We start from the raw sequence: 26,685 nt of genomic DNA on the forward strand, positions 1-26,685 counted from the left end.
TCATAGTCGTTAATTGTCACTCATGACACAAAAATTATGGTAATGTCACACATAAGCAATTTGAAACCTTGGCATTTGTATTTTTCTTTTTGACTGCCTTCTCGTAGCCACTTCGTGGGCCCTGCTGTCATCCGCACGAGGCACCGTCTTAAATTCTGGGTCTCGCTTTCGGTGTCTCTCGGTGTGTGACGTCACGTAGCCGGCCTTGGGCTCCGGGAGGGGGTAGTCGGGGGTGGAGCAGAGAGTCACGTGGGTGAAGAGAAACGAAACTGTAAGAGGAAAAGCCAGCGCTGTGTGTAAACTGAGTGAGAAAAGAGAAAGACAGCGAGAGAGTGAGAAGCACTGGGGAGTGCTCCGGGTAAATATGAATGACCAGGAAGGACGGAGAGCTATACCCGAGGACTGAGAGCTATATTGGGACTCTGAAAGGCATACCGAGAGTGAGCGCCCCACTAGGAGGCAGTCATCCTTTCACAGGTGTTTATAGGACAGGTAAGGCTGAATATCTTCTTTCTGGAGGCAGTGAGGGTCGCCCAGCCTGCAATGGGATGTTTTTACATTTCTGCCTCAGTTCCCAATCTGTACATTTGAGACTTTTTGGGGGACAGATCGCAGGCTGTGCCATGACTAGTGAGTGCATAGTTTTGTAATCTTTACATTGGTAAATTGTTCAGTGGGTTGTTACCTTGCTGTGGGGTACTACGTGTAGCCCCAAGCTTACAGGATGAAATGCTGAAGGGCGGGGCTCAGCATTTTATCATCTGTATCGAAGGATCGGGGTTTAAACGCTGCTCAAAATCTTTGCTCCTATTCCCATTGAGGTTCCATGTATATGCAATGGGACGTGTTTTCCCGTTCAGACGGGGGGATAGCGCCTCCGCTCAAGTGGCTGCACTTGACTTACACTGACAACCCTCAAGCGAGGTAAACTCAGAGCCGGGCGGTGACTGACATACCTCAAGTGAGGTAAACTCAGAGCCGGGCGGTGACTGGCATACCTCAAGCGAGGTAAACTCAGAGCCGGGCGGTGACTGACATACCTCAAGTGAGGTAAACTCAGAGCCGGGCGGTGACTGGCAATACCTCAAGTGAATTAAACTCAGAGCCGGGCAGTTGGGTGGAGATGCCACCTTGGGGTGTCGTCAGAGGAAGCACTGAGTACTGAGACTGTCTGTATTAGCTCTATTTTGATGGCTGGAATTATTTTATTTTATAGTATCAGGTATTTTTTATTGTCGTGACTTGATATCTCTATGTGTGGTGTTTCAGTTGAATTGTTTATAAGATTTTCTAAACTATTTTCAAACGTAATAAAAACAATTCATCACCACCACCTAGGAATGCACCTTGGTGCAGGTGTTCTGGAAGAGCTTAATTGGTGCCGGTGCTTGGCACCGGGCCTCCTATTTAGGGGTTAAGGCTTATTTTCCTCATCGGTCTTTGCACCAAAGCAAGAGAGACAAGACAGAAAGCCAGAAAAGGGAGCGAGGAGGAGAAAGGTAGGGAAACGGAGACTGTGAAGGCTGCAAATCAACCGACGAGAGCGAGACTAAAAGACACCAAGACGGAGGTGAAATAGAGAACTTCGACAGGGACTCGAGACTAGCCAATCTCAGTATACATGCCCTCCATCCCGCCTCCCCCCCTCCCCCCCCCGCGAATCCGTAGCTCCGGGGTCGGATGTCTGACGAATACTGTGAGCCCTGGCACTGACGCTTCAACAGATTAAACACTGGGTTATGTGATGCTGTGGCATGGAGGTCCCCGACGTCTCCTGGGTATCAGCTATAGTATTCAGTGAGAATATCGTGTTTTTAATACCATCCTGCTGACTTATTCTAGCGAAAACATTGACCACCAGCATATTGTGAAGAAAAATGTTCATTGCTAACTAGATTCAGTGTTATGAACTCCACTTATAGGTACCTCGGCGGCAGAGTTAAGAATAGTGTAAATAGTATATATAAAACACACACTCACCACCCCCACCCCCGCCCCAATCATCCCACCTACCCATCCTCGAGAGGTGTTCGATCTTGGAAATGAGGGCCGGGGAAAGGGACCCACCTGCCTGGAGACCCAAAGGCCCTCACTACGAGTTAGCGATTACCAGAATGCAATAAATATCTTGACTGGTGGGACCCAGGGGAAGCAGAGTCGCAGACTAGTCTTCCCCCGGGGTCTTTCGCGAAGGAGGGCCAGGCTGGGGTCAGGGGGTGGGGTTTGGGGGTGGGTATAAGAATGCAGGGGAGGAAGGTGACTTTCTCTTCCTGCATTCTGGCACCATCGGGAGGGTTAGGTTTAGGAAAGGCCACCCGCCTGCCCTACAGTTTTATTAGGGTTCGGGAGTGGGGTAGGCTGAGCGTGCCAGTTTAGGACAGGTTGCAGGGTTTAGCTGTACTTGGGAGGTGTGGGGGAGTCACTGACGGGCACACCCATCCCTCAAGGGGGGTAGAGTGAATGATGGGGGGGCTGGAGGCACAAGTGTAATGCCATGTGATACAGGGGAGGATGCTAGAAGAGAAGTGGATGAAGAACGGAACGGGTTATGGAGTGGAATGAGAGGTGAGTTCGGAGTGGTGTGAAGGGAGTGAATGGATGAAGAGGTTGATGTTGGGGGGTTTGTTATTGGTTATTTAATATGTTGTGCAGCCTGGTCCTAATAAATGGCATTTTACGCCTAAACATCAGCTTGGACTGTTTATTACGGGAAGCGTGGTGTTCTTAGGTTTACCCACAGGTCGGAATATGCTGACTAACTCATAATCAAGGCCTGGGGTCTGCTTTGTTAGATTCGCCTGATTGAACCAACTTCCTTGTGTTTGTGAACGTTTATAGATCTCTACAGAGTTGATTTGTGCAGTACTCAGCGGTGGTTGCCTCATGTTTCCACTCTGAAGATTGCTTGGCAGGGTGTCTGTTACGCCAAAGGTCACAAAGGGTGAGCTCTTACAAGTTTTGTCCCCAGATAAACATCTAACAAATGTGAGTGCAGTTCATCACCACCCCCTTTTCTGAATCGTTTCTGCAAATACAACACGCACCATGGTCTTAACAGCAAATTCAGCTTTCACGTGCCACCAATGTAGGAAAAAGAAGAAATACATCTAAAAAAGCAACACTGTCTTGCATGGCGGTCATGAACCATGAAGTGCTGAATGTTGGACAAATCTGACCCTTTCCTTGGATTTCAAGTGCTTTGAGTGAAAAGGGCATTGTGTGGGAAGATGGTGGCCTCCTTCAACTCGCCGCAGTATCTTGTTTTAAACAAGCATTGGAAATGCAATAGGTCTCGCAGCATTAGAGTTAGTGCTTTTAGAATTGTTTATGGGTTTTTTTGTAAATCTTAAGCATTTTTGTTTCCTGTAGCCAATGCTAAAGAATTAAAAAAAAAAGCCATAAACATTTCTAAAAGCTCTAACTCAAATGCTCCGAGACCTATTGCACTGTGTGAGGGTGAGGGGTTGAGGGTGAGTGAGGGTGAGTGAGGGTGAGTGAGGGTGAGTGAGGGTGAGTGAGGGTGAGTGTGAGTGAGGGTGAGTGTGAGTGAGGGTGAGAGTGGGTGAGGGTGAGTGAGGGTGAGTGAGGGTGAGTGAGGGTGAGTGAGGGTGAGTGAGTGAGGGTGAGTGAGGGTGAGTGAGTGAGGGTGAGTGAGGGTGAGGGTGAGGGGTTGAGGGTGAGGGGTTGAGGGTGGGTGAGGGTGAGTGAGGGTGAGTGAGGGTGAGGGGTTGAGGGTGAGTGAGGTTTTTTTTTTTTTTTAAAGGCACAAGCAGGCTCTTTGGAGCAAGTATACTGCATTCCTCTTTCCTATAAACGCTGACACTTTGAAGTTAGCCTAGAGCAAAATAAAAAGCTTCCCATGTAAACACAGCTTGACATTTTATTTGGGTGAGTAGTTTATGTATGTCCTGGAAAATACCTTAAGAAATGGGTCGAAAACAGAGTTGCCTCTTAAGTATCATCAACACATTTATTTCAACAAACCAGTTTTAACAGGCTGGGTTGCGTATTAATATTTTTTGGAGTCAAAGGATGTACAGTCTGTGCCAAGTTTTGCTGTTTACAATACATGGTGAAGTCGGGGAGCTGGTAAACTGTGCACGAGGGGCATGCGTGATTCGTAAATGCTACAGCAGTGAGAGTGAAGACAACCAATGAGAGACGACTAGGTCCGTGCACTGGGAGACGGTGTGAGTATCGCAGCCAATGGGAAGCCAAAAAGGCCCTGCTGGCTCACGAGAAGCAGGCGTGAACTGCTGTGCGATTGGCTGAAAGGCTCATGAAGATCGCCGACAACAGCAACCGATACACGAGGAGTAGGCGTGCAGGGCTTGTGACTGGGGCAGGGGAGGGGCTTGCGGGCGGCTTCCCTAGGAAATTGACGTAGCTGTAGATTCAAAATGGCCGCCGGGTTTACGTGCGGTCATTCACGTCCTTGCAGTATTACAGCTCCACAATGTATCTCATGTTCGCTCTTTATTATTTCTAGCGGCTGAGTCGGGTCGGGTTGGGCCCTTTTTACTCTGCCATTGTAGATTCCTTGCTAGCTCTATGTTTGCGGGAGGGGTTAGGGTTGCAAGGCTACTGCTGGCATTTAGAATGTATTTCGAGTTAAGTTTTCATACTGCTCCAAAAGCACGCGGAGTTAACGTGTTTTCACTGCTCGCTTTTCAGGTAGTTGTACAAGTGCGCCCCCAAAAATCCCAGTGCATGAATTCTTTCTCTTTGCTAAGTAAAAAAACAAGCCTTTCACCGTAACACGGCTGGCAGGGGAGGGGGCGGAGAGGGGAGAGGTGCGACACGGCAGTAGGAGGAGGAGGGGGGAGGAGAGTAGGGGAGGCACGGCCTAGCGGCAGGCAGGCAGGGGAGGAGAGGAGGAGGGGGGAGGAGAGTAGGGGAGGCACGGCCTAGCGGCCGTGCAATCAAGTAGTGAGGGGGCGGAGCTGGGGGAGGCTGTGAGAGAGAGTAGGCAAGGCAGGCGGCTGGGGGCATGTGCACGCGCTTTTAAGCTCAATGCACATGCGCATTGAGCTTAAAAGTCACGGGCACTGCAAGGAATCGCCACGATTCCTTGCAAGTTAGATAAAGTCTGGATGAGCCCCTATAGTCTCGCTTGCTCGATGCGCATGCGCATCGACAGGCGAGACCTAAAAATGCATAACACCCAAGACAACCGCACTGCTGGTTGGAAAGGAGAGCCCAATCTCCAGAAGAAGTCCAATTGACCCTTCAAAAAGTATCTTGTGTTGTGTGCTTTCTATCGGTAGATCTTTGGGAGCTCAGGAAGCTGTGGTAGTAATTGTGTTTTTGCTTCTGAGTGTTTGTGAGTATTTTTATCCTTTCCAGGGCACGGTGAGTAAGAAAAACTTGCAGAACTAACACATCTTACCCCATCATGGAATTAAATTGGTGTTCCATTCCCCCTCCCTCGTTGAGCAGCCATGCAAGCATGTGATTAATCTTACTGGGCCGTACCCTATGCCCTATGTGTGCCCATACATAGGAGTGCCCATACATCTGGGCTGCCGTAAGATTTCGAGGCGGTATGGGATGTGGGATAGCATTACGTCTGTGGTAACTTGTGTATTTCTTGTGGCATTGTACTGATATACATAAAAGTAAATTCAAACATTGCATACTTATATTCATCCTAATGTGAATTGTATGATACATGAGTCATGCCTCCGTTGACCCACCTCCTATATCTTTGCATTTCCTAAATAATTGGTTTTGCATGTTTCTATCAGTCCCAGTAGAGTCTGGTCGAAAAACTCCAAACATCCCATGTGCCAGGTTTCTATGCAAAACTTGCATTCAAAATTCACTTGACTTTTCCACGTTTTTAAAGCAATATTTTAACGTGTGCAGGGCATTATGGATAAAAAAAGCTTGTGCGAGGCAGCCAGATTACAGCTCCTCGCACTTCCTGGATCTGTGTTGTTTAGGCGGTAGATCTCCCTGGGTGCTCTGGGCCAAAATCAGAAGTCGTACAGCTGGCCAAATGTATGTGAAAAGCAAGCGCCCTAAATGGACTTGCCATAGTTACAATTCTGGTTCGCTATTTTCACCCATGGTATGCCCATTTACACATGTGGAGTACAGCTTTTATCGGAAAGAGTGGAAATGCAGTCTAGTAGCACAATTTCTGTTATCATGTGACATTAATGTAGCTGTTGGGTCTCATATGGTTTCAAGAAGGGAGATGTAGGGGGCACGTTTAGTCCGGATATATTTTGTAGAAAAACAGTTACAAAGATTTATGTCAAGAATTCAGTATAGAACTCGGGAAGATATGTGGCTGTCTAGTGGTTAAAAAAGAGTGTTCAGAACACACTACGTGTGCTGGGGTAGTATGAATAAGGCTGATTGATATATAAGAGTAACTATGCTCCGACCTGTGGCCCGAAATAATTTTAATGTATTAAATTGTCTGCAACTTATTTAAACATTTCTAATTGGAAACAGGTCTTGAGCTTTATTGCTCGTTTCTTGAAAAAACAAACAGCTTTGGAGCAGGCAAAACTTGTTAGGCTTGTTTGAAGCAGTGTCAAGGGCCAGGTGCACGTTCAGTGGCATTTTTTATAGTGCACAGACATAATATCGAGTTTTTTATTTCGAACTACAGAAATATCGAGTTGGAAAAATCGAAGGGACAGAATATCGACATAAAGAATATCGGTGACCAGAATATCGACCTGAAGGTAAGAAATATCGTTTTTGTTAATATCGAAGTCAGAAATATCCTTTGCAAAAATATCGTTGTTAATAATATCGACTCTGAGCCCGGCATGCTGCATTAAATGCAGGCACTGCGAGGAGGCAGTCGTGTGCTTCTATGATGCTGTGTGTGCCGCGGTTTGCTTGCTTTGATGGGAGGGCGGGGTGGGGGTTTCAAGGGACTAGCTCTGTTGTGGGGCTCGGGTGCTGCTGCTGCATTGGGGTACATGGAGTGTAGGGTTGTTAGGCTGAAGGAGCCAGTGCTGTATCAGATAATGTTAAGATGATAATCCAGCTCCTGCTCCACACAGTGGAATTGAGCCGGGGGTATTTTCCCTTTTTTTCCTACGTGTTTGAATTGTGGTGTGATGATTTCTCACAAGTTGTTGCGCGAGGGATGCCGGATTGCACCATATTCATCCAGGCTACTGCAGGGTTCCCACGAGCGAGAGCACGCGCAGCGAGCACCGTGATACCTGCCATAAATGCACAATTTTTATACAGGCTACTGCAGGGCTTTGCGTGTCACCGCGCCAGGGGGAGGGGGCGGGAGGATCACTCACGGAAAATGGCTTGCGATTGCACATCGTTGTGTGTAGCGCGTGGATCAATCACGGTCGCTAGATTTTTTTATTTTAATTTTTATCTGAAATGCATGAGGCCCTAGTGGGGCCGGGATACCTCTTTTCGAGCGGAAAGCCGCCCGCTGATGAAGGATGCGGAAGAGCTCGGTGGGTCCAGCGGTACTACAGGATGCTAACGCACACCCCCAGCTCGCTGCGCTGGATCACGTCGGTGCAGCGCATAGCTCGTCAGGCGTTGCCAGTATGATGTGTGCACTGCAGGGTTCCCGCGAGCGAGAGCACGCATAGCTCGCACCGTGAAACCTGCCATAAAAGCACCATCTTTCACTAAAGGCAGCCGCATACTGTAACAAGCGCTCGCCATGACACAGCCTTTTGTCTTTTAGCCCCGTACCTTTCAGACTGACTTCCTGCTGACGTAAAAGGTTTCTTATCTTCTTTATGGGGCCATCTGTTTCGCCCCATAAAGAAGATAAGAAACCTTTTATACCACCAGTAAGTCAAGGAACTCAGTCTGAAAAGGACGGGGCTAAAAGAGAAAGAATTACGTCATTAGGACCTCTTTTCCAATGGCTGCCCACCGTTTAGCATGAACGGTAATGCCAGCCAATGGAAAAGAGGGGCGTGGCTTAACCTCGCTCTAAGTCATTAAATCTCGCCAGCTCAGCTGCGCATGTCTGCGCAGCCATCGCAGGCCGAGACCTACAAATTATTAATATCTTTATTCTAATAAATAACTTCCCACCCTATTCCCCTATAAACCCACAACCCTTCTCCTAAAAAAATGAAAACAATTAATATAATGATCAATTAATCAATTAATGCAAATTAATTACCAATTAATAATTAGTTAACAATAATTTAATTATCAATACCAAAAAATAAAAAATAAAAAATACTTTATGATAATAAAATTACTTCTCACCCTATTCCCCTCTAAACCCACAACCAGCTACGGAACTGAAACTCTACATGTATTCTCCCGTTCCCCATCCTCGTGATTAAAATATGTACCGATGAGTTCAAATAATAAGACATCCTATCAATATATTTTTCTTATAGGCGTTGTACTCCCCCCCCTCCACAGTAAAGAGCTCAGCAACCCTTTAAGAGAATAAAGCCGGGTGGGGATAATGCAACTTCTCCCCAGGGAGGCGGACTCACAGAGGACGCAAGACCCCCTCGCCGCACCTAGCCTTTCTGTGGGAGTCCAGCACGGAGAGCCAAGAAGGAGGGTGCGCGGAGGAACTGGGGGGACAGCGCCAGCAGGTGGTAGGAGGTAAGAGGGCTTAGTCGTGGCGGGAGGTTTCAACCGTGCTTTGCTTGTGAGACTTGGGTGGATGGGAAAAGTGCTGGTGAGACACTATACTTTATATCACACTCCGGCTGTTGCGGGGCAGACAAGAAGGTTTTGTTTTGCAGAAGGAAAGGAGGGGTGGAACCCACATACCCTCTTGCGCGAGCCCATCGCTCCCTTGCACGCTCGTCTCGTAACAAACGTTTCACCACATTGTATATAGGTAATCAGGTGAAATGTAAATACCATTGTTTGCGAAAACAGGCTCTGGTGACTAGCAATGTAACTATTTACTGCAGGCGTGGGGTCAGGGACTTGTAGGGGAGGGGGCAGTTTGGGGGGAGTTGAAGGTATGGGGGCAGAGCCAAATCTGTTCCTGTCACAAAACCGTGTCTTCGATGTAAAACGTGTTGATATTGTACAAGCAACAGTGTTTACACTCTGTAGTTATTTCTTGTCGAATAACTGTGTGTTGAGGACTCTTTTTTAAAAAAGTCTCAGCTTCTCCCCACTCTTGAAGTTGTTGGCGATACTAGGTCCAATAAAGAACAGCGTATAAATCTGTGCAAATTGTTAACGTCGTTTTTTGGTGGTCTTTAAAAATGTTGCTGAGGAAAGAGGCAAAAAGTGACGTGATTTATTTTACATCTGCTAAGCTGCCGGTGCCTAGCCGTACCATCTTTCTTTCACCCTCTTGCCTGTACCGCATAGTCTATTTTTCTTAGCCAATATATCCTATCCCCTGCCCCTACTGCCGCCTCGACATCACTTACACCCGTGGGTTCCCCTCATCCAGCGAACATGCCACCCTGCGGCTGCTGCCCTTCATCGTGAGTTCTCTTCCTCGCCCCTTCTTCACTCCCGGTGGCTACCTCAGACCCGCTTCGGCATTGCACTTCCCTCCAACAGTCTCCTGGTCTCTCTTCTCAACGAGAGCCTTTCCCAGGCCAAGGCCACAGACTTCAGAAATCTGAAAATATCTCCCATGTAGCTGGTGAGAGCAGCTGCCTTCCTGCAGGTCTGAGGCAGCGGAAAGGCCTCGCTCTCCCTTCACCGCCGGGGGAGGGGGCCTGAGAGCGCACGTGCTCCCTGGACAAGGAGGTCACAGCTAAGGGAGGCCCTGGCAGAGAAGGCCTGACACCCCCCACCCCAGCTCATGAACCACCCCTCCCAGGTCCCACCTGTTGGTCGAAAGAACACCATGCCATGGCGGAGGCGGGTCTCAGACCCCCAACAGCTGAATAAGGCGGTCACGGCCCAGGCAGGCTTTGATATTTAAGCATCAGAGGCTCCTTTAGAATGGCATATATCCCAGAGAGTCCAGAAAAGGATAACTGCACAATTATCCCCCCCCCACTCCCGTGGAGGATACCCGCACCTCTTCCTCTACCCCCTCACACTTAGTGAAGTCAAACCCCAGCACTATTGCTTTTCTTGTTAGAGGAATATGCATGCATACTGTTGTATCTCGTCCTGCACCCCACACTTTTCTTGCACAGCCAGCGAAATGCAATGCAATAGGTCTCGCATTTGCGAGAGATTAAGCTATTGGCATTGTAAATGACAATGCCATTTATTTATCTGTTTTCAAAACCAACACATAAATAAAAAGTTTGACATTTACAATGTCAATAACTCTAACTTTTGCAAAGGCGAGACCGTTGCATTGTTAATGCTTGTTATTTATTGGTATTGATAAATAATGTATTGTGAATTAATTATTAATTGGTAATTAATTTGTATTAATTGATTAATTGATCAATATATTAATTGTGTTCATTTTTTTAGGAGCAGGTTGTGGGTTTAGAGGGCAATAGGGTGGGAAGTAAATTAATTATAATAAAGTTGTTATTATTTTTTATTTATTGGTATTGATAATTAATGTATTGTTAATTATTAATTGGTAATTTGTATTAATTGATTATTATATTAATTGTGTTAAATTATTTTAGGAGCGGGTTGTAGGTTCATCATCATCAACAAACTTTATTCGGTTTTATGAGTAAAACCATAAAAGTCAAACAAACATGATTAACCCCGATATTTTTGTCATCTATATTTCTGTAGTCGATATTCGGTCAGTGATTCATTTTTTAAAATTTGCTCACTCCTTGAGCATTCAATGTCCGGTAGAGAAAAATGTTTCAAGAACTTTATCAGGTGTTAAAATGTCAGTGACAGGCATTCCACACTATGAAAAAGAACCATAGCAAAAAAGGAGATACTGTTGGAAGGAGAGACTGACTTAGAGATGTTCATGCCACTCAGCTCATGCTCAAGTGGCGTTGTTGCTTAGCTTCCTTTGATTCATCTTGACCCTTAGAAGGAGTGAAATGTCTCCCACAGACCTTTGTGTGATCACCAATACCGAAAATCACCTTAACTTCACAAAAATAGTTTTATTGTCATTAATTTTAGTCGGTCACCCTCTAAAATCACTCTGTCTCAAAATGTTGAGAAATTTGGATGTTGCACCTCTGGGAGTGGGTGTGGGATCCATAGAAGCATTTAACATCTAACACTATCAAAGAAACATCAGCAATATACCCGTAACAATGTCAGATAGCTGCTGCTTACCTCAAAATTTGCCGTGCCATAATTCATGTGTGGTGTGTAGCAGCGTGTATTTTTCTGATTGCTCGGAAGCTGTTGTAGGACTAATGTTGATGGATACAGATTTAGACTTATAAACTGGGTAAATGATACTTTTATGTTGATATTTATGTCGTTCAACTTCCGAGCATTCTGCTAATAGTTGCAAATCCGTCAATATGTTGAGCAACCATAGAAATAAAAGACGGGCGCCTCTCCGCCAAGGCCTACGATAAAGCGTGGAGGGTGGAATGTGAAGTCTCGTTTCACTTACCTCCGAATATGATGATAAATGTTGAAATTTCTCAATTGTTTGGACTTCCTGCCCCAACTTTATCTTGATGTTGTTGTATTTGTTGACATGTTGTACTTTATATGTTACTTTGAAAAATTTAAAAAGTTAAGTAAAAAAGAAAGAAATAGTAGAAGGGAGGATCAGCTTAGTACCACTCTTGCCATGTCAGAGAGAGCTAGGTTGAATAATGATATATGAATTTCAGCTTGAAGAGCATGCCACAGCTTTGGGCACTCCATTCCTAATTAACACATTGGCACATTGCTGAGACATTTTTGTTTGTTTGCGTGTAGTGTTTCCAGTCTGTGGACGTGCTTGTGAATCCAAAAGAGCGACATTACAAACACTGTCGACCAGTACCCAATGAAGTGGTGTTCTTAGCAGTGGTGCAACGTTTCATTATTTAAGCCGAACATCAAGCGTACGTCACATTGGTGGCCGATGAATTTTCAACAGATGGATTATGAAATCAGTGAACAAGAGAGGAGTCAAAGTGAATAACCCCAACACCTTCTATGTGAGTTAGAGGATGTTTCTCTCCGCCCCTGGCAAACTTTGAAAAAATGGTGCCAAAAGTATATATTACATTTAATTAAGAAAGTAACCTAGCAAGTACATATCACTATATGGGAAACTCTCACAAACCTTACATGAAACATACATGTTAATTCACGTACGAGTGACAAACTGTCAATGAACAAGGGAAATAATGCTTTACCAAGAAAGCTCCTTGATATAACCGCACCTCCAGGCCCAGATACTATACCACACGCCCCTACTTTTTACCTACAACACTCTGCCAGTCCCATCACTCCTTTATATCAAATCACTAAATTGAACAAGACGAGGACAACTCATAAAGAGACAGCATGTGGGTCTGTAATGAGACACGTAGCCTGCCTAATCTCCGGATACATACACGATTTCTTTCTTAATGTGGATTCACTATATTTCTATTCTATTCCATCCAGCCCTTGACCTGCGACTTGAGGGTGTATTTTAATTTCTTTGGCATAACCTTTCAGTAACTGTACTCTTAGGATAGACCTTTTTTTACCCAGGCACAGTCTATGAAAAAGAATCATGATTAAGTAGTTGCAATCATGGGGCACCTTAAGTAAAATACAAAAGATTAACTATTACCTCTCCAATACTTTCCTTCCAGTACACCCCACTTTACTGCACAACCAGAGCATGTGTGCAGATGTTCTTCTTTGCCTGATGCAACTTCTGGAGACCGCACTGCCTTAAAGTAGTTGCCTTACAGTATTTAAAGAAGGTCTCGATCTACTGAGTCTGTCACAGGTTAGTATTTAATGGAAAGACAAAATTAAAGCTAGAATGTCTCCACCAATTCTGGTCTAATCTAAATTCAGGCTCCAACTATGGGGGTCATTTGCCTTGCGGGCGGATCACCACCAATGGGCCGGCGGTGGCCATCAGCCCGCCAAATGCCCCTGCTGGACCCCCGCCATATTAGCATAGCGAGGGGCACCGCGGCGGATGGAAAGACCGGGCGGAAAAGGGAGCTAATATGTTGGCGGTGCCTTGTAGGCACCGCCATCCATATTAGCATGGGCAACCTGAAAGGCCCTTCCATGGCGGAGATGCCGCCATGGAAAGGCCAGCAGAGAGTGCTTTGGGTGCCCGTTACGGGCCCCTGGGAGGGTGGGGGGTTGCACTTGGGGGATACCTATGGTACCTGTTGGACTTTGGCCCTTAGGGCAGGTTCACCCCTAGACTTTTTGCTTGAAATGGTGATTTTGGGATTCTGCGCACTTTCACTGTGTCCCAGTGGAAAGTGCGTGCGCACTCTGAGTGCATGTGCTGAGCTAGGCCTGCCCGCCCATAGGAATGCATGGGGAATGTATGTGTCCCTGGTAGTTCCTGATGCGTGGGGTGTACAGGCTTGAGTCTGGTATGTGTAAACTCGTGAGAGTGAATGCTGCGAGATGGTGTATGCAGCATGTATGTGTCTAGTAGCGAAGCGCCATTTCTAGACATGGCTGTACGTGTGCTGTGAGGGTGCTGGCGTGTGATTGGCTGGAGCTGGCTGGCATGCCAGGCTCCAGGAAGTCTGGATGGGTCTGCCCGGTGGTGAGTGGGAGATCTGCATGAGTAATGTGTGGGAGGAGTGTACCTGTGTCCTGGATGGGCTGGGTTTTCCCCACACAATGCTGGCTCCGCCCCCCTGTGGTGTGTCTAATGACCCAAGCCCTGCCAGTGAATAGAGAGGGTGGTTGAGGTAAACAGAGTACTCAAGAACCAGCTGCGACTGGTTCCGCCCCCACTCTGCACCCTTGAACAAAGGAATGCACTGTATAAAAATGGGGCTGTGTCCCCACAGAAGTTGTTCTCTTCCAGGATCCTGAGGGGGGCTGTTGCTGCTGCTGGGCCAGAGGACCGCCACTTTGGGTGTCTCCCTGCCTGGAGACCCAGTGTGCTGGCTCTGGGCCCAGCCTTGTCCCCCCTGCCTGCCCAAGGACTGCTGGGAATCTGCCCTGCTTGCTGAGGGCACCTGGGAGCGCTTTATTTTACTCATAGCGCTTAAGAGCGCTTTATTTGGCTTGTAGCGCTTGGGAGCGCTGTGCCTTCACCCCAGCGCTGAGAGCGCTTTATTTTGAATTATAGCGCTTGGAGCGCTGTGATTATCTGCCTAGCGCTTGGGAGGGCGCCAATTGCTGTGCAGGTGCCCACCCTGCTCGTGGTGGCCTAGCGAGTGCCTACCTCGCTTTATATTTGCTTTGGCGGCGCGGGTGCCACCCCGCTCCTCGCCGCTTTGTTGTGCCCGTGGTTATCGATCTACGAGGGAGCCCACTCCTCGGATCATCTGGGAAGCCGCCTGCCTGCCTAGAAGCGAGCCGCCGCGCTGCCCGCGGCGACCCGGAAGTAGTAAAGCGCCCGGCCAATCGCAGCGCGGCCCAGGAAAGGCCGACCGGAAGTCCCGCCTCCTCCGACGAGCCGGGGAGAGAGAAGCTGCCGGCCGGGTCCCCGAGGCTCCCGTGTGAAGAGGAGAGCCCCGGGACCAGCGGGAGAGACCCGCCTCCGCTGGAGAGCCCAGCGCGAACCCGGTAGGTGCCTGCAGAGGAGGGGGGAGCGTCGGGACACATTGCCGGTGTCCGCCCCGCCCCCTCTCTGTAGCGCGACCTCGCGCCTTTGTGTTTTGAGCCTGAGGGCTCAGGGGGCACTTGTGAGCGACCCGAGTCCCCAAGAGGGGGACTCCAACCCGAGCCAGAGAGGCTCCAACGAGAGAGAGCACCTCCGCGTTTGTGGAGCCACGAGGTGCCCCGGGGGCACCAGTAGCGTTAGAGCCAAGCGAGGCTCTTGGCCAGCATTATTGCTTTGGGTCCCCAGAGCGAGGGACCCCCCAGCCCAGCGAGGCTGTACCTTCCTGTTGCTGGAGCCCTGTGAGGCTCAGCAGCCCCCCTTGCTGGTGAGAGAGCCTAAGAGAGGCTCACCAGTGCCACAGTGGTGGTTCTTTGAGCCCAGAGAGGTTCTAGGGGAAATTCTATTTGCCAGAGCCTGCGAGGCTCTAGTGGGTGGCCACATCCTCCTCAATTGCACCAGTTGCCCAGCACTTTGTGGGCAACTGCTACGTTTAGGACCCTGACTTTGGACACAGGGCGTCCTAGCCCCAACAAGGCCAGAGGGCCTAGGGACAGTCACAGGTGGTGACTTACGTGAGTTTGGCGCAATTGTACTTTCTGCACCTCTGAATGTGTTTTTATGCGTCATGTGCCTTTACACCTCTGAATGAATGTTATGCATTGCATCATGTGTTTTCCTCTTACACCCCTACAGGTATTGTAATACATAGGTGGTTGTTTTCTCCCTAGTACAGGTGGTGCTAGTGAGGTCCTGGTTACCAGTGATTACTGGTTGTGTGCTATTTTGTGCTACATTCTATGTACTAAGTGCTATTTCTGAAAGTGCTACTTCTGATTCCTGACAGTGGTCCAGGTGGCCCTGTCTTGTAAATAATCCCTTGTAAATTCTGCCCGTGCCTCTGGCACATTGTAAAGTGTGTGTTTTATCTAATGTGTTTTGGTGTAATACAAAGGCTATTTTTATATAACCTTGTGTGGAGTTTCCTTTGTGGTGGGCCTTTGGTTGTTGTTGCTGGGGTGCGTGCGCAAATACTTAGCCTACATCGCCTCCAAGTTTAGCCTTGCTGCTCGCTCCACGTTACCTAGAGGGTGAGTAGGGGTTATCTTGGCGTGTAACTCCTTTGCCCTGACTTGGGTGTGGTGGTCTCTGACTGACTTTGGCGAAAGCCCTGGCCAGCCGGGGATCCCATTTCCAACATTGGCGGCAAGCGGCGGGATAAGGATTTGTGTTTGCGTTGTACCTTAGTAGTAACTGGCCATACCACAAAACTCTGCATTTAGATGACCACATTTTAGGGGATTGTTTTTGAAATTCCATTGTTTCTTCTCCTGAAGAGTGTCATTTGATTGTGTTCAGTACATTTGTCCCCCGCCCTGCTTCCAGAGTTTGGTACCTGTGTCGCTTTGGTCAGGTTGAGAAGTCAGGGGTGGTAGAAACTGCCTTACCGATCCGAGGGGAGGGTGTGTGTGGATGAATGGTGTGTTTTCCTGGACGCATGAGTATGAGTTCTCTTTGATAAGGAGATTGTTGAAGTTTTGGAATTGTGTACTCTTACTTCAGATTGTTCAGTCCCCTGTGTTGCACGTGTCTGTGATCATCTTGCCAAGATGGAGTCTGCTTTTAATGTCTGGGGTCTGTTTTTGCATGAACTGAGAGAGTTTTGCGAAGAGAGAGACATTGCAGTGAATGAGTCAGACACCCAGTCCCAACTTAGGGGTAACCTGATCCAATGGCAGAAGGATGACTGGGAGCGTGAGCACAGTGAGGAGAGGGCCCGGGTCTCACACCATGAGGGTGGTGGGTCAGAGGGGAGCCCTGAAGAGTCTGAGGAGGAGGAAGATGATAGCACAGGGACGCCAGCAGATAGTGAGGACCCCATAGATAGGGAGTCCCTTGCTGGGTCCAGTTTAGGAGGCAGCGCCTCATCCCTTTCCCTGTCCCCAGAGGAGCTGGAAGATAGGAGGAGAGAAAGGGAGCACCAGCTGGCTTTAGAGAAGCTCAGGTTGGAGCATGCCCAGGCTATGGCACAGCTGGGCATTAGAAGGCAACAGCTGGAGGTTAAGAAGCAACAGCTGGAGACCGAGAGGGTCTTAGCGCAGGACAGGATAGAGGAGGCTGAGAGGGCCGCCACCAGAGGCAAAGTAGCTCTGGAGGGTAGACTATCCCCTGCGCGCAGTGTTGAGTGTCTGGATCCCCCAGGGAGGGTTGGGTCCAGTGGTGGCAGCTATTTAAATCTCAGTCTAGAAAGTCCCAGTTCCCAGAGTATGGTTCCTGTTTCCCCAGAGGAGGAGAATAGGTTGAGGTTTAGGAACCTTAGGAAACCGTCTCATCAGTCTTGGGAAGACTTTGAGGATGACTGTTGTAGAGCCCTGTGTGATTGGGTACGGGAGCCCACGAAATGTGATTGGGACCTATTGTTCGATATGTTTCTCAGAGAGCAGTTGCTCAGTTGTTGTTCACCAGGGTTGCGCCAACACCTGTTAGGGTGTGGATTGTCTGAACCATGTGAGCTGGCAGAGGAAGCAGACCGCTGGGAAGGGACCAGAGGTTCTGTAGAGTCATTGGTGAGTGACTCCAAAAGTAGTGGGTCAGGGATCTTCCAGCCCAGCGTGGTGGAAGAGGCTCAGTGTAGCCCAGCTAGGTCCCTGGTTAGTGAGAAGGGTGTAGGGGCTGACTGCCTGGCTCAGTGGAGCAGGAGTCAGTGGGTGGCTGAGAGCCCCCAGAGGCCCGAAGCCCTGTCTCAGAACCTGGGTGGTTTCTTGAGGGAACACCAGGTTGGGGACCTAGGCTGTCCTGTTAACCCAGTTGAGGAGGATCTCCTAGTGAGTAGAGGACCTGGAGTGTCTGTAAACAGAGCTCCTGTGGTTCTAGAGTCTGGCAGTACCGCTCCGGTAGGGAGGGTACAGGAGTCCAGAGTGAGGAGTGATTGGGGGAGTTCCCCAGTGGAAGGACCAGTGGGTCAGGGACTACCCAGTTGGGCTAGGTTCCCGTGTAGTGACCATGGTAACACCACTTCTGGTCTGGGGGATCGTCACGCACTGTCAGGTGGACAGAGGGCGGGAGATCTGCGCCAGACAGACAGTCACGCAACAGATGTGACATTTGTTAGCCTCAGGGGGATTGCGTGTGAATCCCCAGAAGTCCTGGAGTGCCAGGCAATTGTTCCACCGAAGGTTTTAGACCAGAGGTTGGAAGGCCAGGTTCAGGGTCAGCCTGACCTGAAGGGTAGGACGACTGTAACCAGTGTCCTGACTGGTTCTTCTTCCAGAGGAACTTCTCCAGGTGGGAGAGGGCAGACCTCTGGAAGGGGGTGCAGAGGGTGGGAGAGCCCACCTCTGACCCCGGTGCAACCTGAGTGGATAAGCCCTGGGTTGGAATGGCGTTCTAGGTGTACCCCTCGCAGAGGGAGGAGGAACCCTAGGAGAAGAGGTAGGGGGAGGAGAGCCTTCCCTGAGACTCCTGGTCCGCCTGAGGTTGTAGGCCCTAGGCTGGAGTACCAGTGGCAGTCTAGTCCTGTCTTGCAGACAGGAAGAGTGGAAAATGGCTCCTATGTGCCAGGGGTTACTACCCCCCGCTCTGCGAATTGGCATGGACCAGTGGCACCTGGGTGGCCCAGGGCCTGGTCCTGGCCGCGGACAACTTGGGAGTACCAGTGGGGTAGCCCAGTTGGTCCAGACAATGTGTTTAGAGGGAATCCCATGGGTTCACCGTGGCGTAGAACAGGAGGGTGTCCCTGCAGTTGCGGGCCTGCGTCCGTGTTCTATCGCCCCAAGCAGGAAAGTCCATCACGGTGGTGATTGGTCTCCCCTGCGTTTTGGCTGGAAGGGGGTTATGTTGGACTTTGGCCCTTAGGGCAGGTTCACCCCTAGACTTTTTGCTTGAAATGGTGATTTTGGGATTCTGCGCACTTTCACTGTGTCCCAGTGGAAAGTGCGTGCGCACTCTGAGTGCATGTGCTGAGCTAGGCCTGCCCGCCCATAGGAATGCATGGGGAATGTATGTGTCCCTGGTAGTTCCTGATGCGTGGGGTGTACAGGCTTGAGTCTGGTATGTGTAAACTCGTGAGAGTGAATGCTGCGAGATGGTGTATGCAGCATGTATGTGTCTAGTAGCGAAGCGCCATTTCTAGACATGGCTGTACGTGTGCTGTGAGGGTGCTGGCGTGTGATTGGCTGGAGCTGGCTGGCATGCCAGGCTCCAGGAAGTCTGGATGGGTCTGCCCGGTGGTGAGTGGGAGATCTGCATGAGTAATGTGTGGGAGGAGTGTACCTGTGTCCTGGATGGGCTGGGTTTTCCCCACACAATGCTGGCTCCGCCCCCCTGTGGTGTGTCTAATGACCCAAGCCCTGCCAGTGAATAGAGAGGGTGGTTGAGGTAAACAGAGTACTCAAGAACCAGCTGCGACTGGTTCCGCCCCCACTCTGCACCCTTGAACAAAGGAATGCACTGTATAAAAATGGGGCTGTGTCCCCACAGAAGTTGTTCTCTTCCAGGATCCTGAGGGGGGCTGTTGCTGCTGCTGGGCCAGAGGACCGCCACTTTGGGTGTCTCCCTGCCTGGAGACCCAGTGTGCTGGCTCTGGGCCCAGCCTTGTCCCCCCTGCCTGCCCAAGGACTGCTGGGAATCTGCCCTGCTTGCTGAGGGCACCTGGGAGCGCTTTATTTTACTCATAGCGCTTAAGAGCGCTTTATTTGGCTTGTAGCGCTTGGGAGCGCTGTGCCTTCACCCCAGCGCTGAGAGCGCTTTATTTTGAATTATAGCGCTTGGAGCGCTGTGATTATCTGCCTAGCGCTTGGGAGGGCGCCAATTGCTGTGCAGGTGCCCACCCTGCTCGTGGTGGCCTAGCGAGTGCCTACCTCGCTTTATATTTGCTTTGGCGGCGCGGGTGCCACCCCGCTCCTCGCCGCTTTGTTGTGCCCGTGGTTATCGATCTACGAGGGAGCCCACTCCTCGGATCATCTGGGAAGCCGCCTGCCTGCCTAGAAGCGAGCCGCCGCGCTGCCCGCGGCGACCCGGAAGTAGTAAAGCGCCCGGCCAATCGCAGCGCGGCCCAGGAAAGGCCGACCGGAAGTCCCGCCTCCTCCGACGAGCCGGGGAGAGAGAAGCTGCCGGCCGGGTCCCCGAGGCTCCCGTGTGAAGAGGAGAGCCCCGGGACCAGCGGGAGAGACCCGCCTCCGCTGGAGAGCCCAGCGCGAACCCGGTAGGTGCCTGCAGAGGAGGGGGGAGCGTCGGGACACATTGCCGGTGTCCGCCCCGCCCCCTCTCTGTAGCGCGACCTCGCGCCTTTGTGTTTTGAGCCTGAGGGCTCAGGGGGCACTTGTGAGCGACCCGAGTCCCCAAGAGGGGGACTCCAACCCGAGCCAGAGAGGCTCCAACGAGAGAGAGCACCTCCGCGTTTGTGGAGCCACGAGGTGCCCCGGGGGCACCAGTAGCGTTAGAGCCAAGCGAGGCTCTTGGCCAGCATTATTGCTTTGGGTCCCCAGAGCGAGGGACCCCCCAGCCCAGCGAGGCTGTACCTTCCTGTTGCTGGAGCCCTGTGAGGCTCAGCAGCCCCCCTTGCTGGTGAGAGAGCCTAAGAGAGGCTCACCAGTGCCACAGTGGTGGTTCTTTGAGCCCAGAGAGGTTCTAGGGGAAATTCTATTTGCCAGAGCCTGCGAGGCTCTAGTGGGTGGCCACATCCTCCTCAATTGCACCAGTTGCCCAGCACTTTGTGGGCAACTGCTACGTTTAGGACCCTGACTTTGGACACAGGGCGTCCTAGCCCCAACAAGGCCAGAGGGCCTAGGGACAGTCACAGGTGGTGACTTACGTGAGTTTGGCGCAATTGTACTTTCTGCACCTCTGAATGTGTTTTTATGCGTCATGTGCCTTTACACCTCTGAATGAATGTTATGCATTGCATCATGTGTTTTCCTCTTACACCCCTACAGGTATTGTAATACATAGGTGGTTGTTTTCTCCCTAGTACAGGTGGTGCTAGTGAGGTCCTGGTTACCAGTGATTACTGGTTGTGTGCTATTTTGTGCTACATTCTATGTACTAAGTGCTATTTCTGAAAGTGCTACTTCTGATTCCTGACAGTGGTCCAGGTGGCCCTGTCTTGTAAATAATCCCTTGTAAATTCTGCCCGTGCCTCTGGCACATTGTAAAGTGTGTGTTTTATCTAATGTGTTTTGGTGTAATACAAAGGCTATTTTTATATAACCTTGTGTGGAGTTTCCTTTGTGGTGGGCCTTTGGTTGTTGTTGCTGGGGTGCGTGCGCAAATACTTAGCCTACATCGCCTCCAAGTTTAGCCTTGCTGCTCGCGCCACGTTACCTAGAGGGTGAGTAGGGGTTATCTTGGCGTGTAACTCCCTTGCCCTGACTTGGGTGTGGTGGTCTCTGACTGACTTTGGCGAAAGCCCTGGCCAGCCGGGGATCCCATTTCCAACAGTACCCCCTACATTGGCATGTACAAGGTGGCAGGCACCACATGGTGCCTGCCACCTTGTGCATGTCAATGTACAATATGCATCTTGGACATTGTGGCGGGTGCTGCGAGAAGCACCGCCCCCCACAATGTTGAATATGCGGGATGCGACTGCCAGGGTGGCGGTCGCATCATATTAGGCACAGCGGGACTGCCTCACCCCTGGCCCCGCATACCGTTACGATGGCGGGCAGATCGTAATGGTGCCCCTTGTTCTGAAATGCTTTCATGCTCTCCCAGAGCAGAGGTGACACAAACGTCCACAGTTACACCCAGTGGACCTAATGCACTTGGAAAGAGCAAAAGCACTCCCCAAGACATGAGCCCTGTAGGCAAGTGAGTCCAAAAGGGAGCATGGTCCAAGGAAACAAAGGTTGACAACAAGACCAGCATGCTCAGAAAGAATCTGCATGTCTACTGGTTAACTGAGGTTAGAAGGCTCTCTTGTACCGCCACCAGAGTATTTTCAGTTACATGCATTTGTTCGCAGCCTAAATGATGGCCATCCAAAAGGATCTCTTTTCAAAAGAACCTTGGAAGTTAGTTCACCAACACTCTTCAAACTATTGTAACACTATGGCATGTCCAGTGCTTCTTAGTTAAAAAAAAAAAGTACAAAAGCTCTACATTTTCTGGAAAAAAACACATATTGCCACTTATAGGGCTGCCAGCTGCCCTTGCTGGGTAAGTAAAGGCATCCATTGCTGTCATGTGGATGATCACATATCAAGCGACACCACCAACCAGTCCTGGCTTTTTAGCCAACAGCAGGTGGCATTCTGGTGTTTTTAGTTAGCTTAAAAAAGACAGACCTGGTTAAAGGTGTCACACATGGCATGGCAATATGTTATCTCTGATGGACCAGACAAACACACATTGAGAATATTTTAAATGCAAACATAGATTGTAAGGCAGATAAGCAGCACCAAGCCCTTCCAGAGTCACCTTCTTCTGCACAATCAACACAAACCCTTTTTAATAGTCCTTTTAAGGTTTCACCTAGACAGCACATGCAAGTCTCTGCGAGACATGTTGTTTACATACAGTGGGCTTACAGCCTGCTCATAGGTTACCATTATTTATCTCTCATTACCCTTTGTTCACGCTTGTCTTGGCATGCCTGCATCATGTCCTCTTTTTGCATTTGGCCTTCCCCGTTAGCATGGACCAAGTACTTGTGTCCTTCCACTACTTCCGTTTCAACACTCCGTCCATCATACCCTTTGGTTTTGCTTTGTTCACCCTAAGTTGGCAGTTTATGCCCAGACGTGGGTCCCTTACTCTCTTTGCCACTGGATTCAAGATAGCCTAGCTGATGAGGGCTGTGAGCCCGAAACCGGTCCCAGGATGCTTGTTTCCGGTCCAGGGAAGACATTGCTTGGCAGTTCGGGCTGGACTATTCCCATGAGGCACAGGGTAAGACTGATTTGCATATAGCCATGTCTGAACTGGGGTGGCGTAGTGAGCTAAAGAATGATGATGGATTAAACCCAGATCAGTTGACTGGGGGTTAGTGCTTGCAATGTTTAACACACAGTAAATCACCCCCTTTGGTTTTGGTTTGTTAGCCCTAAGTTGGCAGGGTATGCCCAGATGTGGGTCACTTGCTCACTTTGCCACTGGATTAAAGATAGCCTGGCTGATGAGGGCTGTGAGCCCGAAACCGGTCCCAGGATGCTTGTTTCCGGTCCAGGAAAGACATGGCTTGGTAGATCGGGCTGGACTGTTCCCATGAGGCACAGGGTCAGACTGATTTGCATATACCCATGTCTGAACTGGGGTGGCGGAGTGAGCTAAAGAATGATGATGGATTAAACCCAGATCAGTAGACTTGGGGTGAGTGCTTGCAATGCTCATCACTCCATCCATCATACCCTTTGGTTTTGCTTTGTTCGCCCTAAGTTGGTAGGGTATGCCCAGACGTGGGTCCCTTGCTCACTTTGCCACTGGATTCAGGATAGTTATGCTGATGAGGGCTGTGAGCCCGAAACTGGTCCCAGGAAGACATGGCTTGGTAGTTCGGGCTCGACTGATCCCGTGAGGCACAGGGTCAGACTGATTTACATATAGCCATGTCTGGACTGGGGTGGCGGAGTGAGCGAAACAATGATGATGGATTAAACCCAGATCAGTTGACTGTGGATAAGTGCTTTCAATGTTCAACACTCCGTACATCATCCCCTTTAGTTTTGCCATGGATAGGCCGGCGGAGATTGCTTTGGAGGCCAGTTACGGGCCCCTGGGAGGGTGGGGGGTTGCACTTCATTGGCATGCACAAGGTGGCAGGCAACGCGCGGTGCCTGCTACGTTGTGCATGCCAATGCACAACATGCATCTTGGACATTGTGGCGGGTGCTGCTTGAAGCACCGCCCGCAACAATGTTCAATATGCCGGATGCGACCGCCAGGGTGGCAGTCGCATCATATTAGGCACAACCGGACCACCGCACCACTGGCCCTGCATACCGTTATGGTGGCAGGCGGACTTTATCCGCCTGCCATCGTAATAGTGCCCCTTGTTCTGAAATGCTTTCATGCTCTCACAGGGCAGAGATGACACAAAAGTCCACAGTTACCCCCAGTAGACCTAATGCTCTTGGAAAGAGCAAAAGCACTCCCAAAGACATGAGCGCTGTAGGCAAGTGAGTCCAAAAGGGAGCATGGTCCAAGGAAACAAAGGTTGACAACAAGACCAGCATGCTCAGAAAGAATCTGCATGTCTACTGGTTGACTGAGACTTGAAGGCTCTCTTGGACTGCCCACAGAGTATTTCCCGTTACATGCATTTGTTGGAAGCCTAAATGCTGGCCATCCAAAAGGATCTCTTTTCAATAGAACCTTGGAAGCTAGTTCACCAACACTCTTCAAAATATTCTAACACTATGGCATGTCCAGTGCTTCTTAGTTAAAAAAAAAAAAGTACAAGAGCTCTACATTTTCTGGAAAAAAGCACATATTACCACTTGTAGGACTGACAGCTGCCCTCGCAGGGTAAGTAAAGGCATCCATTGCTGTCACGTGGATGGTCACATATCAAGCGACAACACCAACCAGTCCTGGCTTTTCAGCCAAAAGCAGGTGGCATTCTGGTGTTTTTAGTTATCTCTAGTGATTTTAAGTACAGGCTTATAAATTGCAGCATTTAAAAAAGACAGACCTGGTTAAAGGTCTCACACATGGCATGGTGACAGTATGTTATCTCTGATGGACCAGACAAACACACATTGTAAATATTTTAAATGCAAACATAGACTGTAAGACAGATAAACAGCACCAAGCCCTTCCAGAGTCACCTTCTTCTGAACAATCAACACACACCCTTTTTAGGTCTCGCTGGTAAACTGCATCTGAAGGATGCGTGTCCAGCTGGAGACGTATAGTTGCCTGTCTCGGGGGAAGGACGGACAAGAGGGTGTTACGAGCGTTTCTACCAGATTTGGGTGCGCGAACGCGCACGTGGGCTCCGTCCACGCGTGCGCACACATCCAGCCACCACACAGACTGAAACACACGCGCGCTGGTTACTTTCACTTTCCATCCCCCCCACCAGTCATCTGCTCTTTTACACACGCACGCACGCATGCATGCATGCATACATACACACACACAGACACACGCGCACACACAGGCACACACGCGCACACACAGGCACACACGCGCACAAACACACTCGCACACACACACACACGCGCGCACACATCCCCCCCCCCTCACACCCCACTCACCGAGTTCTTTTCGTGTGTTCCTCTCTCCCTCGGCAGGCAGCGGGTCATCCTCAGCGGCAGGCAGCGGGTCATCCTCAGCAGCAGGCGGGGCTCTCCACGAGCACGGGAGCCCCGCTAGCCGACACGCAAATCTTCCGGCTGACGGGCACAGGAGCGCTTCAGCACAGGAGCGCGGGGTAGGCTCCCGTCTGCTTCCTGTCCTTTTGTGGCCCCGCCCCGTCCCAACACAGGTTGCCTGGCTTCCTGTTCAAGCCGGGCTGCGGCTGTGATTTTTGGGTTTTCCAGCTGTCTTCCTCGAGCATTTCTCTCCCTGTGCACTCCGTATTGTTCTCAGTTGCCCATGTACTTCTCCCTCCATATTACTCTCGCTATCGTGTACTCCTCCGTTGCTTTCTCACCAATGTGCTTTTCCCACGCATGTTCAACGTTGCTCTTGAGCCCATTGCTTGTCGTCTCCTCCCCACCCGCCATGTTGCTTCAGTTCCCCGCTATTTGTGTTATTTGCGCCGAGCCGTGCTCTCTTCTGTCACACTTTGCTTCTCCCTATTCCTTGCCCTTCCGAGCCCCGCCACCGTTTTGCGTCTCCCCACCTGTGCCGTCCTTCTGTCGTCAGTTTCTTCTCCCCCCCCGCACTGCTTCCCCTGCCCACGGCCTCTGTGTTGCCCCGCCAAGCCTTCTGTGTTCCCCCCTCCCCTTGAAGGCCCTCCTAGTTGGACTCTCCAAACGTGCTTCAAAATACTGATTTCACATATTTTTTTCTTTTTATTTGTTGACCCAATTTGGATCAGCAAATAAAAAGAAAAAAAGAGTGTCCTCATCATTTTGTAGGCATGCAAGTGTGGTTCATGTGCTTACAACATGGTATGGCAGGCCATGTTAAAGTTTTTTTTCTTCATTTAGCCGTGTTGCAATACATCAAGATTGCTGTAATGCATATCTAAAAATCATTCACAAAGCCAATAGGTCTCAAAAGGCACGACCCATTAGCTTTGACTATGCTTGTTATTATTTTCTTTGCTTACCTCCAGAGTTACTTTGGTGCCAATAACCTCAGGTGATCAACTGGGAAATTATGCATTTGAAGGAGCCAACAAGTGAGGGGAACTGGAAAAGATTGTGTTCCTTTCAAAAGAAACAGATTGCGGATTGGCACGGCCACGCTAGGCACCGCCATTTTTCTATGGTTCCGGCCGGCTATGCGATTCTGCACAATGGCGTGGGGCTCGTGGATAGCCTGCCCGAGTCCTGCGGAGTCATACTTGCCGGTGCCAGCGCCTCTGTAAGTACCGATGCAGCACCTTTCAAGTATCCGAGCACGGGAACTTCCCGTCGTCCGTTTATTTTGCTGTGTGTTTTTTTTTATTTCTGCCGTCCCCATAGGACTGCATCGCAGTTAGGGGCATAGAGAGCTCAGGTTTTTACGTTTTAGTTAGTAAAATTAGCATCTTTAAAACTTCTAACATTATCACGCTAACTACACTACTTAGAAATAACAATAGTGCGATATGAAGCGCTATTTGAAAACATATTGATGCTTTCAGCAGAACACTGTGGCAGTGTTGCTAAGTAAGGCCTCGTTTCCCTCCAGGCTGGCCTTAATCTCCCGCAGCAGTGCATACCCCCTTCCCTCCCCCATGTTTGAGCTGTAGCTGATGCTCACGGTCCCCCTACTATCCCCACATCGTTAATTAAGGCATCAAAGATAGAAAATAGCTCATTATACGCAGGACGGCGCCCCCCGCTTTCCGTGCTGCACAGGTTGCAGTGCCATGGCCATATTGAACATTCAGCTGGGTCTCGGTTATGGAAAGCATGGGAGCGCTGTCATGAGCATGGGAGCGCTGTGCGCGCCCCCCTCTCCCCCAGCACAGCGGGGGAATTACCCCCGCAGCGAAG

The 26,685-nt window shown here is 49.9% G+C and overlaps 1 protein-coding gene across 3 annotated transcripts in view; it reads left to right on the plus strand.

The window, feature by feature from the left end:
- The first annotated feature begins 224 nt into the window (after positions 1–224).
- The window catches only part of IRF3 (interferon regulatory factor 3), a 251,590-nt gene continuing 225,129 nt past the window's right edge, over positions 225–26,685 (plus strand). Inside the window, exons 1-3 of one of the 3 annotated variants that reach the window (XM_078655267.1) lie at positions 278–492; positions 6,626–6,701; positions 8,364–8,580. The gene's annotated coding sequence lies outside the window, so the exon portion shown is untranslated. Of the gene's footprint in view, positions 493–6,625; positions 6,702–8,363; positions 8,581–26,685 lie in introns of all 3 variants that reach the window. The other 2 variants (XM_078655266.1, XM_078655268.1) reach the window with 2 other exon arrangements.

This window comes from Lissotriton helveticus, chromosome 7 (assembly GCF_964261635.1).
Source record: "Lissotriton helveticus chromosome 7, aLisHel1.1, whole genome shotgun sequence".
NCBI lineage: Eukaryota > Metazoa > Chordata > Amphibia > Caudata > Salamandridae > Lissotriton > Lissotriton helveticus.